Source organism: Stenella coeruleoalba (assembly GCF_951394435.1).
Source record: "Stenella coeruleoalba genome assembly, chromosome: 9".
NCBI classification, from domain to species: domain Eukaryota; kingdom Metazoa; phylum Chordata; class Mammalia; order Artiodactyla; family Delphinidae; genus Stenella; species Stenella coeruleoalba.
In genome coordinates this window covers 37,915,358-37,932,932 of record NC_137155.1, presented here as the reverse complement: position 1 = coordinate 37,932,932, position 17,575 = coordinate 37,915,358, and the positions used below count along the sequence as shown (strand labels likewise).

General features: G+C 35.9%; 1 protein-coding gene across 23 annotated transcripts in view; it reads right to left on the bottom strand.

Annotated features, from left to right (window-relative positions):
- The window catches only part of DGKB (diacylglycerol kinase beta), a 909,303-nt gene that overhangs the window by 717,088 nt on the left and 174,640 nt on the right, over positions 1–17,575 (bottom strand). The gene's annotated exons all lie outside the window — the stretch shown is intronic.

Sequence of the window (17,575 nt, the reverse complement as noted above, 5' to 3'; positions counted from 1 at the left end):
ACTGGTACATAAGCATCTTTACATCAACGGGAATTGACGTCAAACTCTTATGGAAAATTTTTCACATATTATGATAATCCTGGGAAGCTGTGATGTCATGATACTTCATACAAACAAAATACATGATATTGTTTTAAAAGCAGGGAAACTAACACCTATAGTAAGCAAAATTTTTCTTGGAAAGATTTATTCAAAAATACTTTTTAAAAGGTTTGATAGAGCATAAACCTTTATGTTAACTTTTTGTCCACCAAAATATATTCATTTTCAATAAGAACAAATCCTTTTCCAGTATTCTAGGCACTAATCAAAGAGCTATATATTACACCACGGCACCTCATTTAACAATCAGAACTATCTTATGAGGCAGATACTATTGTTACTTCCAATCTTCAGATGAAGAAACAAAGTACTGAGACCTTAAGTAGTTTATCCAAGGACCAGATTCAGTGATGAGTGATGGCAAAGGCACTGGAACTTTATAAGTTGGCTGCAGATGTCATATTCTTAAGCTCTGCAATATCGCTTCTCTACTTCTAACAGGTAAATATCACTTAAGATATGAAATCAGAATGCTTACAGCAATATAACAGATAATTGATTAATCTCTGTTTAATCAGTTCAGGATGTTATTAACACTTGAAATGTCAGTAATTTATATTAACTTTAGATTACTTGGAAGTAGATTTCTTGACAATTTACTATTTTAATTAAACTACAAATTCAAGATTCCTTACATTTCTCATGTTAAAATTTATTTCAAGCATATGCATATTTATTGTAACTGATAGTCTGTAGCAGATATATGTCATACCAAGGTAAAGAATAATTAATAGAGCCATTAATTTATGCATTTTAATAACTATGTTAAATTTACAATGCATACATGTAATGGAACACGGTACAGTAGTACAGGTAGTTTCTCTGTGGCTCTCCCTCATTACACTGTAAATTCAGTGAGGCAAGGACTATATCTCATTTGCCTTTGTAGCTTTAGTTCTTTGAAAAAAAGTTGGGATTAGAAACATTGCCAAAATTATCACAGCATCAATAAATGTATTTGTGTAAGGATCTGTCCAAATGCTGAAAATACTTTAAGCAGTTGATTTTACATTATGTAAATGTTATAATCTGATGTTGAAAAGTAAGTATATTTTCCTTTTGAGGGCTTAGGATAATTATACAGTGTATTTGTTGTTTGTTTGCTTAATATTTGTCAATTTCACTAACTTGTAAACTCTATGAGAGGGAGGATTATAATTTTTTTTTTTTAACCGCTATAGCTCCAACACTTAGCTCAATGCCTGGCAGATGGTCACTCAAGTTTAATGATTTATTAATTTTATCTATTAATTACCCACATCTAAATAAAATTAATAAATTCAGGAAGAGTTGGTAAGTCTTTTTTCTTTGTTTCCCTTCAAAAAACACACTGTCTTTTCCAAGTCTAAATTATCTTAGAAAGATGTGTATGATCACCTGAGGCTTTCATGAGTGCCTTAAGCTACAGGATAAATATCTGGGTACCATGACCCAGAGAAGCCAAGTTGTAGCAACACTATATTTCATTTAACCTAAGATAGGAGACCAAAGATTCAAAATAAAAGTGAGAGTAAGTAACTGAATTAATGGACCATTCTCTATTACTCATTTTCTGACTTTATTTATACAATACATTGGAATGTTGTATGACACTAAAACAGTGCATAGAAGCCATAAAAACGAAGGGGTTGGGCTTCCCTGGTGGCGCAGTGGTTGAGAGTCCGCCTGCCGATGCAGGGGACACGAGTTCGTGCCCCGGTCCGGGAAGATCCCACATGCCGCGGAGCGGCTAGGCCCGTGAGCCATGGCCACTGAGCCTGCGCATCCAGAGCCTGTGCTCCGCAACGGGAGAGGCCACAACAGTGAGAGGCCCGCATACCAAAAAAAAAAAAAAAAGGGGGGTTGGCTATCAGGCTAAGTTCTTTGGCCTATGATCAAAACACATCTGAGTTTTGATTTTTGGACTGGTTTTAGTTTCTGCTTACTCCTACTTAGGTCTACTTCCCTGTCTTTTGGAAAAAAACTCTGGTTTTCCTTTGGAAACAATTTTGTTGCAATGTAAACATACCCTGTTCCTAAGGTAAAGGGACCTAAGTTAAGCCACTCGCATTCTCTCCCTAGAAATTTGAGTTTCCCAAATGCAGTTGATAATTCCATTAGAAACATCTTCAAATCTTTCTATCTAGATCTTCAAGTCAGCCTGTTTCCTAACCTTTCTAAGCCTGGTCCTACTGTAGTTTATTTTAGTTTATGAACCACTTTATATTTGCTGAATGATACTATCTTGCATCAAGCAGCCACAATCCGTTTAACTTTTCTGCAACAAGCACATTAGCAGCTAGATCAAGCAATGATGAAACACTCAGAATGTGCATCAGAAGAATGACCTCATTGGGAGAATGGTTAGGGTGATTCACCTGGTGATCATGAGTAGAATGTATTAGAATAAAAAGAGACAAGCACCAAGAGAATAATACAGGATGCTATTGAAAAGTTTACATGACAAGACAGAACTGTCTTAATGAAGTTAAAATGCAAGGTATTTAGTGTTACATAGAGTCAGCCACAAAATTCATCATTTTTGTTTTTTCCCTAGCTACAACTGAGTAGGACTAAGTAGATGCCAATGTCAAAGCTAAGTATTTTAGTGGAAACCAGTTGAGTTGTCTGCTTCCTCACCATTATCATTCTCATGATTTCAATGGTGGCTCCAGGCTCTATTTCTTTTGTAGAGTGCTAAGTGTCCCGCATATATGATGGCCCCTCACTTACCTACCTCTTCCCTACCTACAAACCATCTCTTACATCTCCTTGTACAAGAAATTCTTCTCTGTTCTCTTTAACTTGCCCCTTCTTGTTTCAAATCACTGTCCCTCATTTAACTTGTCAAAAGGTCACTACTCTCATTTCCTTAATAGACTATTTCAGACTTTACGGTTCTCTTTGAGACTCCCACTTTGCACGACCTCCTTACTCATAGCAAATGACCATGTCTTCCACTTCATCAAGAAAGGTGATGCTATCAAGCATTCTGCTCAGCTTCAGCCAGACTTACACATAATGTTACAAGATATAGGTCAGTGAGTCTTCACCCCACCATGCTGTCACTCACATTCACACTCTTAACTCAAGATGTTTCCTCTGTCCTTTCAAAATTGGTCCCCCGTGACCCCTTTTTGCTTTGTTTGGGTCAAGCAACTCTTGCTTTCATATCGAGTTCAGGTCTCCTCTCCTCTAGAAAACATACAATTTATCCTCCTGTTAACTCTCATAGCACCTGTGCACTCAGCAATTCTTGTACATTTCACCTTATATATAAAATGCCTATTAGTTTCCCTGTTACTCCAACTAAAATATGTAACTTCTTGAGGTTAGGCATCATACTGATCATAATATTCATTATTCTTACACATGGAAATTATGCCCTGCCTGCTAGATATGGTGCTAGGCATTATAAATACAGAGATGAAAGATACATATTTTCCTAACATCAAGAGCTCACCAAGCAATTCAAAGACTACAGATGAAGGTGATAGCAATAGCAAAAGTAGGGCCAGGAGAGTAAAGAAGGGTATGACGTAAATCAAATCAAAAAAAAAAAAATGGGAAGAAAATGACATGGAACTTTTCATTAGGTACTTGACATTTGAGGAGAATTTTCAAGGATGAATTGCTAAATGGAATAAAAAGATAGTCTCTTGACTTAGAATGTTATCCTTGATATATAAAGAGCTTGGAAGTTGTCACTCCTCTCCTCACATCAAGACAAATCTGAACAAATGGAAATCAATGGCTTTTCTTGTAACTATCAGAGATTTGAGGTCACAAGGCAAAAATACCACCCAAACCTGGAGACACAAGCAAATACAAAGAATCACAGCTGTGATCAGCTTACCAGCAGCAGAAGCCATATATTTTGAGGCTTTGTTGAGAATACAGCCTCATATATAGTTAGGATCACTATGCATTCTTGGTAGATGGAAACTTTTTTCATTATGTAATGGCTCTCAGTCTCTAGTAATTTCCTTTGTTCTGTAGTCTACTTTATTTGATATTAATATAATCATTCCTGCATTTTTCTACTAATATCTACAAGGTATTATTTCTTTTACTTTCAACCTCTGTATATTTAAAATAAAACTGCTGTAGATGAATACTGTTGGATTATGTTTATTTTAATGTCTTTTAATTGTTGTATTTTGACTATTTACCTATTAGTAATTATTCACATGTTAGATCTTAAGTATGACATTTTATTTTTGTTCTTGTTGGTTTTCCCTTTTCTTACATTCCTATAGGTGACTTAAAAATTTTTTTAGGGCTTCATCTTGATTTATTCATGGTGTTTTTGAGTATATTGTTTTGTATATGCTTCTTAGTGACTGTTGCAGGTATTACAATATATCCTCCTTCAAGGAAGTTTAAAGATCTTTTCTTTAGAATGCTTTACCTTTCTCACTTTTAAAGTGGAATCTTAAGTGTATGTTGACTGACGATAATTTTGTTTTAGTTTTCTTTTGTCTGAGAATGTCTTTATTTCCTCTTCATCCCTGATATTTATTTTCATAAAGAATTTGTGGTTGACATTTGTCTTCCAAAACTTGAAAAATGCCACGTACTTCCTTCTGGTCCCCATAAATTTCAGATAAGAGGTCTACTGTCATTCAAATTAGTGGTTCCACTATAATTAATGGGTTGCTTCTCTGTGGTCACTTTTGAGAATTTTTTGTCTTTAGTTTTCATAAGCTTAATTATAATGTGTCTTTGATTCCTTTGAGTTTATCCTTTTTAAAATGTAACTTAGCCTTAGTTTTTAGGTTTATGACTCTAACCAAATTTGTTAAGTTTTCAACTGTCATTTCTTTGCATATTTGTCTAGTCCCACTTCTGTCTTCTCTGCTTCTGAGATTAGATGATGGGAATGTTAACTTGCATTGCAAATTTTTAAAACTTTATATTTTCTGGCTGCTTCAACATCCCCACAAACAGGCTATGAGCACCCCACTCAGATGATAAGAACCAGTGTGATAAGGCTTGCTCCTGCCACAAATTCCCCTTTTCACTTTCCTATGAGCGAGACCTAGCGACATTCAAATGCACCAAAGAAATCTCCTCACAGTTTCTGTTGGTGTACACCACCTGACCCCCCAAAAAAGGCGTTTGTCCACAGGTCCTTGCTTTCTCTCAGCTTGCCACTGCTTGGTTGAACCCATTCCCTTAGGGTTCCTCTCATCTGGCCCCCTGTGGCATGTGGTGACTCTCTCTAAGACTTCTGAATATATTATCATTAAATGTGTGTGTGTGTCTGTGTGTGTGTGTCTGTGTGATTCTTTTCTCCTTCTACATCAAGCATCAAGTGTCAATACAGGCAATTTTAGAGTTTCCTGTTGCTGGAGCTGCTGGGAGATGGATATTTCTACTTACCTGTTTCAATTATGATTTAGATTTTGTGCATCCTGATTTTACGCAAGATGGGGAGGATGGTGGTCTCCTCCACAATGAGTGGGCCCTAGGCTTTTGCCCTCTGTCCCCTGTATTCCTATTACGAACATATCTCTCAAAATACTATGTCTAGATTCTATGATGAGAGTAACTAATGGAGTCACTCGGGATTCTGAGAAATCTAATTAAATAAAATTTTATTGTGGAAGTCCTTTCAACTTGGCAACAAAAACCTATTTAAAATTACATTTATATATAAAAGTTAATGAAAATAGATATACTAAAATATAGAGTAAGTCTTTCAACAAATATTTAGTGAGCAACTATTATTTGCCAGGCACTAGTAATTCAGAAATGAACATAAGGCCATGGCCTCATGGAACGTGCATCCCAGTAGGTGAATTTATAGAAATTTATTTAGTAGCAGTTATGGTAATGTAAGGACTCATCATATACACAAGAAATATTAACCATATAAATACCTAGTTATCCTAGCAATACTCTAACTATATCAAAATTTTCCCAGTATTTTAATGAAACCATTAGCCTCTCAAGATAATAAATAAATATGTTTTCTCTGTTAGATTATTAAAATTTCCTTGATCACACAAATTTCTTTGTATGTTATTGAATTTCTTTGTTCTTTCAAAGCAAACCTTTTTTAATAGAGATATACACAGGCTGGATTAATATCCTCAGCGCTTCAACACACTCCTCTCTGCTCTATGTGTCATTTAAACCACTCTTAACAATGTCAGCAAGGACCTCTCTTTTGTCAAATCAACTCACATTTTTTTCTCTTTACCTGAATTACTAATAGTTTCCCAAATGCATACCACACTTCCAGATTTTCATACATTCTATTAATCCTGCAAACTGTTACACTTTGTAACACACATTACTGGTTATGCCACCTCCACGGGCAAAATCTCCCAATGCTTTTTATTTTGATTAAGTTTTCTCCCTGACTTTTTTTTTTAAAATACATTTAGTTTATTTATTTATTTATTTATTTTTGGCTGCGTTCGGTCTTCATTGCTGCGTGCAGGCTTTCTCTAGTTGTGGTGAGCGGGGGCTACTCTTCGCTCCAGTGCACGGGCTTCTCATTGTGGTGGCTTCTCTTGTTGCAGAGCATGGGCTCTAGGTGCATGGGCTTCAGTAGTTGTGGCATGCAGGCTCAGTAGTTGTGGCTCATGGGCTCTAGAGTGCAGGCTCAGTAGTTGTGGTGCACGGGCTTAGTTGCTCCGCAGAACGTAGGATTTTCCCGGACCAGGGCTCGAACCCATGTCCCCTGCACTGGCAGGCGGATTCTTAACCACTGCACCACCAGGGAAGCCCCTCCCAATGCTGTTTTAACTGAAGTATAGTTGCTGTACAATATTATGTAAGTTACAGGTGTACAATATAGTGACTTACAATTTTTAAAGGTTATACTCGATTTACAGTTATTATAAAAGATTGGCTATATTCCCTTTGTTATACAATATGCCCTTACAGATTATTTTATACATAATAATTTGTACCTCTTAATACGTACCCCTATATTGCCCCTCCCCCCTTCCCTCTCCCCACTTGTAACCACTAGTTTGTTCTCCATATCTCGGAGTCTGTTTCTTCTCTGCTACATTCACTAATTTGTTGTATTTCCCAATGCTTTTCATATCAATTAAGGGACATTCAAGAATTAGAAACCAAGCTAGGCTTTTCAAACATAGATTATTTACTATAAATAATTGGTTACTCAGATATCAAAAGGCTAAAGCAAAAATGGGATATAAAAGAAGTAGTTGAGGCCCCTACGACTTGAGAAACAAAGTCCCAAAAGTATCACCAGAAACTAGGAGTTCAACAAAGCTACTGCGATGATGACCAAGGGGCTTCCAGGTGGCATGTTGGAACCTGGCTGGGGTTTGGCGTAAAAGAACAAGAGGTGAGTGAATGAAGTGGAAACTTTATGGGTAATTCTTGGGCCACTTTGGAAAGTGCTATGTGGCTGGCTCTAGAAGTACCAATCAGCACTAGAGCTGCTACAGTCTGCTGATGCTGAAAGGATGCTGACAGAAACTACAGGCAGAAAGACAGTCCCTTCTCTTCTCTAACTTTCCAATCACACACCATTGCTTCCCAGACAGTAAGGGAATTTCAGAAATGGAGTTTGCAGATTCCCATTCTAATATCACAGAGAATATTATAAAATTGGTGAACATGGCAATGAGAAACAATAACCACCAGAGTATACTTCACTTATGATAAACCTTTGCTTCCAGATTAATCATCTACTAAAGCCATCACCACTTATTATTCTCGATTAGATTATTCTCTATCACCTGAACACACTTAAACTTGCCATTATGCACATCATATAATGACAACTTCGTATCCCTGGAGTACTCTTCCTGTTCTCTCTTTATCACTGGAAATTGTATCTATCAATCCTTTAGGTTCTCTCTTAAATTTGATTTGTCTATAAAGATTTTCTTTATCCCCAGAGTTAAATTTTTATTCTTAGCATAGTGCTTCGCATATAGTCTATGGGAACTGTGTGTTGCATGAATAAAGTGCATTTTCAAGCTACATTTGTACCTCTCTCAAGGTTACTACATTCCTCCTTTTTCTTTAAATAATTATTGTGCTAGTTTTATCAGTTTACAAGTTCCTTAAGGGAAGAAATGATGTCTTACTCATATCTGCAGTCCCCGATGTTAAGTGCTCATCAATTGATGGAATTTCCAAAACTGATGTATACAAAGAGAAGAAAAGAAAAAGTTCATATATTCACAAACGTTAATTTTAGGAAGACAAAATTTCAACTAGCTTCAGAACTCAATTTTTTTTTCAGTTTTTCTACTTTCCGCTTTTCTGCTCATTAATTATAATTAATATTTAAGAGAGCAAACATACCTCACTTTCAGTGGCCCCAGAAGTTTCTCTATTCAGTTGACGTTTGAAAATTGCTAGGCATTGGCTTTGTTACTTTTTCTTTTATCAATTATGGCATATAAGTGAAGAACTGGGAAAGGCTGTCTCCCTAACAATACAACACCTCAGTACATCCTCTCCGGAATCTACCCCTGACTCTGTAGAAAAAGGATGTTCTGTTAGTAGTAATTTTTCTTCATGGCATCACAAAAAATGACCACCTTTCTGAATCCCCTTTCATTGTTTTATAACTGCACATGATCAATGTGCTCAGGAAAAAGTGAGCATTTAAAGTACCTGTCAGCTCTGGATTCAATAAACAAGGTTTCAGTATTTCAACCTCATGAATAATTTCAACTTCCATTTGATCAACAGAAAAATAGTTTCAATTATTTTTCCTTTTTAACATCTCTAACACTCAAAATTACTAATTTAATAAACAGCTCACAGGGGATGAATACTACTTTAAAATTTTTAATGACAAACCTTATTTATTTATATGAAAATATGCTAAAATACATTTTAATATGCTAAATAAGCATTTATAATAAGAATAAAAGTATGCTATTTATAAATGCAATTATCTGATAACCCGCCTATCAATTCTTTGCATACAGAAGTGCTTGGCATGCTGTAAGTCATCAATATGATCTCATTGAATTAAAAATTCATTTTCATGTATTTATTTTTCAGTCATTGTTGTGAGATTAAGCTACTGCTTTTTGAATGTGTTGATTGAGGACCCCAAAGTAGACAATTTATAAGCAATAGGAAATCATTAAATGCTAATTTTAAGAATAATCAAGAGTGAATCTTTTTATATACATCCCACCATAATTTGTTCCTGTTTATATCTCTAAAATATAAACTGCATAATATGATAAATTTTGTCATGTAAAAATAATATGCAAAAAATGGGCATATTTCTGAATGAATACTCAAGCAGATGAAAAACAGACAAAGCCAAACAATTACAATAAGAAATGTCTGTTTCAATCAGTCCCCTTAACTTGATTTAAAACTCCATGTGGTATATTGATCTGTACTTGACATCTGCCCAAGTTTTTTAATTCAGTGATTTTCATCAGTGACTGAAGCAAACAAAAAAACCCCACATAACAGTATTTGTTTGCAGTTATCATTTTATCTACAGCGTAATGTTACATCTGGAGTCTTCTGGTTCTAAAACCATATTACGAATGCTAAGACAAGGCTTAAAGCCAATTTGAGTTTTATTGGACAAGAAAGCATTCCAGTGCCTTCTTTATTCCGGACACATCAGCTGACAAATCAGTGGTGACCAGGGTCCTGTATCACTGTGGGCTTTAATGAGCTTGCAAATGGGATCTCAGTTTAAAGTGGCTTTGGCAGCCTTACCGATCTGTGAATTCACGATGTTTTTATAGGAAATCTCCAAAGAAGGAAGACAGCATTTATTGTGAACTGTGTAAGACATGTGGGTGTGTCACACTGAGTGTTTTTGTTTTTAAACCAAGGAGAAAAATTAAATTCCTTTTACAGCAACAGCAGGATGAACTCTGTAGGTTCTGAATGGACTGCAAATGAGTCTCACCAAGGCTCAATAACACGCCTCAAATATGAGAATATCTGTCAAGGTTTTTTTTCTAAAAATATCCTACCATGTAATTCCTGACAAAAAATGTTTACATAAAAATAATATAATGAAACTATTACATGCATTCTTGACCTAAAGTATTCACGTAAATCTTTCCATTGGCTGTTTATAGTGGGGTTTGGTCATCATGAATAAGAGCAATAATCCCATATAAAAGAAAATGAGGGAGTCAGTGAATGTAGAACAGTGTTCTACATGCTCTAGAGTATATTACATGCAGAATATACTTTCTTTGCTGTAAGGCTTTAAGCAGGCTAATGACATTGTGAATATTTAAGAGGAAAAACAACATGTCCTCTCTCTTCTCTTCCCCCTCTTCTGTCCTCTTCTGCCTTCTTCTGTTCCCTTCCCTTCTTTCCCTTCCCCTGACCGTCCCTCCTCCTCTCTCCCTCCCTCCCTCCCTCTTTACCTTCCTCCTTCCCTCCCTCCTTCTCCATTTCTGTCCGTCTCTCTCCAAAAAATTTCACGGAGCTCATATTTGACAGAAAAGTGCTTCTCTAAACAAGTCACTTCAAAAACAAGGATCTTACTTAAAATGTAGATTCTAAGTCAGTAGGGTGTGGGGACTCTTCATTCCTACAACATTACCTGCTGAGGCCTATATTGCTGGTCTGTCAACCACACTTTGAGTAGCAAGAATATAGGATTCATTCTGAGAAATGTTAATCTAGGCAAAAGATAATGGGCAGCCAATCAGGGAATGGTGTGACTATAAAACAGGAGAGTGGTTTTTCAGAGCTATGAGCTTCAGTGATAAGCAGTATCTCCAGGTATTAATATGGTTGACAAGAAGAAAGATGATATTATTAGCAGAAAGAGGTGTCAGTATTCTCAGTGGATTTGACCTGTAAAGCGAGTTCCATTTGGGCATGGTTGAGGCATCAGCATGATCCTAGGTGAAGACCCTTAACCAATAGTTAGAAATAAAGTTTTTAGTGGAGAAGAGAAGTCAGACTTGTACCTCTCAATTTAGTTAGTGTCTAAACATGATAGTGGAATGAAACAAAAATGGTTGAAAAACAGAGCTTAGTAAACACACATTTTGGAGGTGGGTAATGTAAGAAATGTCACAGAAGAGACAGAGAAGGCGCTATCAGAGGTAGGAGGATAACCACATATGAAGTGCCTGAAAAGAAGAAAGTTTCAATCTGGTGCTTTCAGAAAATACAGAGAACTTGAGAGTACAAAGGATAAGAAATACATGAAATGATTTTATTTGCTAGTTAAGAAGTCTTTTTTTTTTTTTTTTTTTTGCGGTACGCGGGTCTCTCACTGCTGTGGCCTCTCCCGTTGCGGAGCACAGGCTCCGGACGCGCAGGTTCAGTGGCCATGGCTCACGGGCCCAGCCGCTCCGCGGCATGTGGGATCTTCCCGGCCCGGAGCACGAACCTGCGTCCCCTGCATCGGCAGGCGGACTCTCAACCACTGCATCACCTGGGAAGCCCAAGAAGTCTTTTTAAAAACAACTTGTGGAGGATTCAGTATCAGATACCAAAGCGTAGGTAAAAAATAGAGATGAGTCAATGAACCTAGCAGGTATAGAGTAATTAAAAAAAAAAAAAAAAACAATGAGGAGAAAAAGAGAGACTGACTGAGAGGGTAACAAGGTTGAAGGAAAGATTTCTTTTGTTTTGCTTTCTCTGCAAAGGGCAAGCTTCAGCACACCAGCTGGGGACTGTACAAATGAGAATGAAGGAAACTGATGGAGAACAGTTCCTGTAAAAAACTGACTAAACTGGATCAAAATCACAAGTGAACATACTCCACCTGAATGAAGAGGAACTCTTATTTCAGGAGCAGGATGGAGAGGAGGATGAAGGTAAAAAAAGTGTTTGGAAAAAAAAAAAAAAAAGTGTTTGGAAGCTTCTACATGTTACAACAGGGGGGACCAGGGGAGTGTCAGACAGGTATTTCTAGAGTGCACTTTCTGTTCCTTTGTCAGTCCTTAAATGTCCTGCATAATTTTGATTTGTCTATACAGATCATTCTTCTACTCCCTAAAGAAAACATGAAAGGAAGGAAAAGAGGAATTGAGAGGGAAGAGGTCACAGTTTAGGGTTGCATGTAAACATAGGGCAAGCCCATCTCCCGCTCAGCATCCTTTCCACCTTCTTTTGGGAGCAGATGTAGACTTCCCTTTGGGAGACTATCCTTCGCCCATTTTGTGTGATCCTGCTCAAACTGTTACTCAGACGCCCAAGTTTCCAGGTCAATAAAACTTGCCTTGGGGCTTCCCTGGTGGCGCAGTGGTTGAGAGTCCGCCTGCCGATGCAGGGGACACGGGTTCGTGCCCCTGTCCGGGACGATCCCACATGCTGCCGAGCGGCTGGGCCCGTGAGCCATGGCTGATGAGCCTGGGCGTCCGGAGCCTGTGCTCTGCAGCGGGAGAGGCCACAGCAGTGAGAGGCCCGCGTAATGCAAAAAACAAAAACAAAACAAAAAACTTGCCTTTCCAGGAATATTCTAGGAGTATGACACCAGGATAGAGGATGATTAAAGTAAAATCATTCCATTTGTGGGATTTATGGGAGACTGGCCTTTAATTCCTATCACTGAGCCCCTTGCCCTCGTCTTTGTTCCTCCCATGATGTGAAGGTTTAACTCTGAGTCTAATTTTCTTCTTTTTCTTTTTGTATTCTTTTTAAACATACTTGCTCAAAATTGGTTTTGCAACCACAGAAGCTTACCTAATGCAGTACTAAGTACTGGAGGTGACAATTTGACTTACTTGGTAGTTTCTTACAAGCAACAATAAGAAATATTTAATATAGATAAATAGACTTACTCATTCTTACTAGAAAGATGACTTCAAACCTCCAGGCAGTTAAATGTTCTTCTTGCATGCTTTTCTAGCATTCTGTGTGCATACCTTATATCATATTAAATGATATAAAGTCACCTTCCCCACCAAATTTTAACTCTTCAAAGCTAGACTACCTCTTCATTATATTTCTGTTCCATGCATTTAATTCTGTGGCAATCAAGTAGGTGATCAATAAATATACATCTTTCCCCAGTATGAAAGCGTCAGTAATAGATCAGATCTTTTTTCTGTATGTTATAAAGAGTTAGTCTCAATACTAAAATCATCACTTGCACTTATATTTGATAACATATAGTTAGTGGTTTGTGAAATGTCCAAAACTCCCTTAAGTGTTTTATTCTTAACCTTGGTGGTTAAAATGTTTTTCTCTATTTAAAATCTTCTTTATGCAATGCTCAAATTCTGAGAAAATTTAACAGAACAGACAGCCCTGAAGGAGTGGCAATGCTGACAAATTCAGAATTTTCAAGAAAATTTTAGCGCAATCAATATTCCTGTATCTCAGAAATCTTTAGCTGGTAAAAAGCATATGGTTATTAAAGAAAGGTAAATACATGGTTCCATTTTTCTAAAATAAATCAAAATTGGGGGACAATGTTGATTAATGTGAGCAAGTAGAATGATGAGCCTCCCATGTTAGTGTGCCAAAATTAATGACTCCATGCTCAATTTTGTCCTACAGTAGTTTTAGAAAATTATGTGATAAAATACGATTTTACCTTTATGGAAATCTATTTAAAATTCACTTTGGAGCTGGTTAAATATCCCCTTATAATGACTTTCTGCTAAAGTGTTATGAAACTCACTTTTATTCTGATCATTATTTTTCATCCCAAATCAACTGGACCTGACTTCTTCCTTAGATTACTGAGCATCATGGTAATGACATTATTATATGATTAGATGTACAATTATCCTACATTTTCATCTTTTTATTATTTCACATAATATATCCAGGGCTTTTACAACACAATACTATCAATGCATTAATCTACTGATTTATTACTAATAGAGTTAAGATAAAAGTAAATGCCATCTTTCTGTTTATATCAATAAATGCAGCTTAATTTTTACACGGATTCAAATCCTTTTTGAATATAAAGTTTATATGGAGGGATGGTTTCCTAAGGAAAGATGCTCCCCCCCTTTGAAAGGAAGAGAAAGCATGCATCTATATTTATAAAAATCTAGCTAGACTGTATGGTTAACATAATTGGGCAAGTCAGCTCCAACCACTGGACAATCATGCTCACATGTACATATGGATGTAGATTTTCTAATTCCAAGTTCATTGTCGTTTCTTTCATGACATTCCAAAAAATATATATAATATATATGTTCTCCAAAACATATATGATACATATAACATACATTATCTAATTTATCTCATTTGTAAAATAGGAAAATGATTAATACCAGCTTCCTAGCACTGTTGCAAAGATTAAATGAAATATTTATATAATATGCCTGGACAGAACCTGACACAAACAAGCAATAAATAAGACATTTTTTCCTTATCTTTTCTTTCCTCTACTGTTTTCACAGCCTCTCTCTCTGCCCAGCTATAGTATATGTGAACGTACATACAACACGCTAGGACCTGAGGAGGCACATGTGTTTATACTCACACAGATGCAGTGAGTGATACAGAAATCTATGGACATACTGCATATTGTCCGTAACTCTTCAACACACATACAATTTCAAATTGCTTAAAAATATGTTTATGTTGCCCATTTCCAAAAGGCCGTGAAAGGACTTTTAAATGTACTTTTAGAAATGACATCTAAGAGAGAAAACAGAACACAAAGGACCATGATTTAAATACTAGATGTGAGGAAGACAGAGTTATATTTTTTCATGAAAACTTATGAGATGAATTACTTATTCTTGCTCAAAGCAAAGGTCAACTAACTTCAACACGGCATGGACAGTGGGAATGATTACAAATAGAATTGATATTGTCATGAAAATTGCATCTGTTCAAGCACATGTAAAAAAATTAAATTATTGAATCAGTGGTGCTTTATATAATGAAAAAAAGAATCTTAGCTTGAAATTGTATGGAGGAGGTTATATGAAGAGACTGCCTTATCCATAAAAGAATACAATATGTGGTTTTACATGATTTTTTTAAAAAAATAAATAATTTTCTAAAATATTAATTTAAATCAGAATTCCTATCACGAGGTTCACAGAATTAAAGGGTACTTAAATGGATTTCGTGGAGAGTGTTCACTGTGGAAATTTTATGCATAATTTATAAATATATATAGCTATCCATGGAGATAGTTTACAGCTATAATCTAAGAAATTATTTAAAGGGCATTATATTTTTTAAAAGAAATTAATTCACATAGCTATGTTGTTGTTGTCACAAGGATTAATAAACAAGGGAGAAAATCTGAAAAAGAAATTAATATTTGTTGTATACAATGTCAAGAACTTCTAGTAGAAAAGAGAAATTCTAATTTTTGTAGTGTGTCACCTTCTTATTTTACTAAGCATCTTCATAATGTTTCAGTTTGTTATGCTTAAACCTAAAAAGTATAAGGTCTGCTTAGGTATCTAAGAGCCTAGCAACAAGAAGATTGTTATAAGCCATTTGTTACTTTGCTTGTAAAACAAACTTCTTTACATAGAAACGGAAAAACAAAACTGTTCTGTTATGAAACTTTTATGTTTCTGGCATTCCACTTGTTTCTGGATCAATTATTGTTTAAATGTAAATTTTTACCTAATAAGATTTATTTTTGCATGCTTCACTTTTCGAAACATACGGAAAATATGTATATATATATTTAAGTGTTATCCTTGTATTAATACGATTATTCTGAGCACACTGGAGTCAAATTAATGTAGTTGTATGGCATATAATAGTAGGTACTGAATAATACCTATATAAGAAAAACACTCTTCTATGTTTACATATGTGAATAGCTTTAAAATCAAACAAACCTGAAAATATATGTATGTGTGTATCTTAATTTATATAACATATAGTTTATCATGTACATTCAAAGAGAAGTTGGGGAAAAGCAAACGTTGAAAGAGATATACTAGACATAAGAGAATGTTCTCAGTTCCTCCTATTCTTCTTTTGTCCAACATCTCTTACTTTTTTTTCTTATATCAATGAGTTCAATAATCCCACTCAGCCCATTATCATTAATCTACTGCTTTCACTGCAGAACCTTTCATACTAATTCTTATTCTTTCCCATTCACTGGCTTCCACATAAAATAAGCATATTATGAAGAGCGAAAGGGAAAAATACTCCTCCCAAGGGTCAAAAGAATAAAGGATAAAAAGTCATTTGTTCAACCAACGCATCTGAAGCAATTCTCTTTACCTAGGTAGCTTACAAATCTAAGTATAACATATTAAGAATTGTATTTTCTTCATCTGAAAGGAAACTTGTCAACAGAAGGCAAATAATATTTATGGGGCCTAGAAAATGAGATTCAGTAGGAAGAATGTATCAGAGCATCGGAAACAGAATAACAAAACTGAGATTACAAACACCCTAATCTTATCCCCTTTCCATCTTCACTATTTTTTTTCCTAATCTGGACTAAAAGATCATTTACTTTAAATCCACTCGTTATGAAAATTCTTAATTTTTCCCTCCTATGTTTCTACTGAAATTTTATTTTTAATTTCAAACTTAGCAGTATGGCATTTAAAATAGTGATCTGGCAAACCGATCCTCTCGCACCCCCTCACCCTGCTAAAATATATTAAGTCTCCGTATTAACTACAACATACAAAAAGTTTAATGTGCTATTGGGTTCATTAAAACGTGAAGGAAATTTCCAAACTGTAAAACAACAACAACAAATATGAAGTTTAACTTATAGCAGAGGTAAGAGACAAGGAAAATATAAAACATAACGTGTTTTACCTTAAAATATCAACAATCAGACATCAGTATGCTATTTACAGGTCCCCCAGGTATCTGAAGAAGCTGAAGCTTGCCGCATGAACTTCAGGACCCACAGCAAGGTCCCAGAAATGTTTATCCAATTGACTTTTGATATGGTACAGGCATCAAGGTTTTTTAAAACTCCACCAGGTATTTCTCTACTGTGCAGCTAAGGTTGAGAACTACTTAGTAGAGCAAAAGGATCCTTCAAGTGTGGTCCCTGGACCTGCAGCACCAACATCACCTGGGAGCTTGCGAGAAACACCGATTTCAGCCTTTCACACCAGCCCTGCTGAATAAGAAACTCTGGGGGTGGGGTACAGCAATTTGTGATTTACTAAGCCCTCCAGATGATTTTGACGCTGCTCTAATTTGAGAATCACTTTATCAGGGGATCAAAGAAGGTTTTCCAAAAGAAGTTTTATCTATTTTGGGACTTCACGTTTTAAGTAGGAGTGAAGAGGGAAAATGACATAGGTCTGCATTTCTGACTCCTCGACCCCCAAGTTCAATTGTTCACAATGTGCTGAGATGCTGCATTTCTAATAAGATGACAACTGATGTCCATGACACTGACTATGAGAACAGTCTTTTAATAGTGGGTGGACAGCATTTCAGGGAGATGAGCATCGAGGATGAGAGAGTTTGGAGAAATACATTAAATGTCAGGTAGAGAGTTATGAGATGAGGCTAAAAAATAAAATTATGCAAAGCCTTGTAAGAAACACCAAGGTGGTGAATTCTATCGTAAGTTATGGTAAGTCATCAATAGATTTAAGCAGCGTAG